Source organism: Sinocyclocheilus anshuiensis, unplaced genomic scaffold, assembly GCF_001515605.1.
Source record: "Sinocyclocheilus anshuiensis isolate Anshui unplaced genomic scaffold, SAMN03320099.WGS_v1.1 scaffold71, whole genome shotgun sequence".
NCBI lineage: Eukaryota > Metazoa > Chordata > Actinopteri > Cypriniformes > Cyprinidae > Sinocyclocheilus > Sinocyclocheilus anshuiensis.
Genome location: NW_015548203.1, coordinates 80,968 through 82,876, shown reverse-complemented (window position 1 = coordinate 82,876; position 1,909 = coordinate 80,968).

Here is a 1,909-nt window from a genome sequence, read left to right as displayed (position 1 = left end):
TACTTATGCAGTGGAATAATTTAAGATGTTTATTTTTAATAAATTTGCAAAGATGTTAAAAAACAGTTTTTTTGCTTTACCATTATGGTGCATGGGGTGTAGATTTATGTGGGAAAAAGTAATTTAAAGCAGTTTAACATAAGGCAGTGTAAGGATGGTTTCCCTCCGGTGGTTCAGGCTGTAGGATTGCCGAATGACTAAAGAAACGTTGCCACATGGCAATTCTATGCTCCTGTACATGGATCACTGCAGCCATATGGAAAATAGCAGAGTGTACCACTCAGGAGACAAACAAATTCAACATAGACACACATGCAACTTGAAATTGCTATGCAATTCCAGTAGTACAGTTATTCCAATTTTACACAAGACACATGGTGTGTCTCAGCATCTACAACATCAGCATCTACAGCATCTACAACCTTAAACCTAAGTGTTTCACACACTTACAGTAACGCAGTCATGTGTTTTAAAAGAATAAACTCAACTAGTCTTTGTGCACATGTAGTTACACAAACAACTATAATGTGCTCTATGCGCACAATGTGTTTAGCACAATTACAAATTTGAAAATACAAACAGGATCATTGAAATTTGGATGTTTACATATTAAACTCATTGCTATTAAGCTGCTAACCCACTAGCAAGTGAAGTCAATAGCTGGAGGCCTTGCATGAACAATGCAGTCAACTCACTAAGAGTTTTACTTGCAAATGAGCATTGATATCTGCCTTTAGAAAGTGGTTTCCTATCTTTCTGAAAATAAGGTGGAGGTCTATCCCTACTCAGTGACCAGCATTTTTCCTCTGTATGGCCTATTTTTTGACAGGAACTACAAAACCTGCTATCTTTGCCACAGGGTTGTTTGCTGTGTTCTCCTGAAGTTTGAGGATTTTCATGACTCTCTAATGCTTCCTTTACACCATGCGTTCTGGTCCACGACTCTGCGCTATTACGGTGCTGCATCACCTTAAGAACTGAAATCGGCACACTTTTTTGAGCAGTGGCACATGCTTCCTCTGAACAAATCATTCCAGAATCATCACAGCAAGTCATTTCCTCTAAGAAGTGAACATGCTTTTTAGCCCCATCGCTGTTAAGCGTTTTGGGAGACATGGACTCTTGTGCCTTAAGCTTAGTCTTGAGATCTGCAATGATGTCCTTGTGATTTTTACACTTCTCAGTTAGGATTAACTGCTCAGCTAGTAAGTTATCTAGCTGCAATTGAAGATCTTGAATCTTAGCTTCTGACTTTTGTGCCTCTGTCTTTTTAGAATGCAGTTCTTCACATTTAGCATCTATACTTAAAGTTAGACACATTGTTAACTCACTTAGCCTTATATAACGCATGTAGTTTAAAGCCTCATTTCACCTTGTTTTGAGTTCTTTTCATGTTTACCAAGTATGTTCCACCATGTAAGCATTCTCTCATCTGAATTGAGATCTTGTATTCTGAATTTGCTCAAGTTAGGTTTAACCTTTTTGCTCCATAAAGCAAACAATACGTCACTGTCAGAAATTTTCCCTTCCATCCCTGATGAGATGAGTCTGAATGTTCTCGAAGTGTACAGTAACGGGACAATTGAAGCTAATTACAACCTTCTAATTTCTATACCATGCAAAATGGAGAACGAAAACATACTTACCTACTCCGTGGTCAGAAGGCCAGCTTTAATCCATTCACAAGATCAACTGTGAAAAAAATCCTCATTCTGATGAAGTAAATCTCAGAAAACTCACTGCAAGGGATCCCGGGTTTCGGCACCATCTGTAAGGATGGTTTCCCTACGGTGGTTCAGGCTGTAGGATTGCCGAATGACTAAAGAAACGTTATCAGCACGATGGTATAAAACTGTACATTTCTAGTCTATTACCACCCACTGCCACTTATACCAACGACGGAAATAAG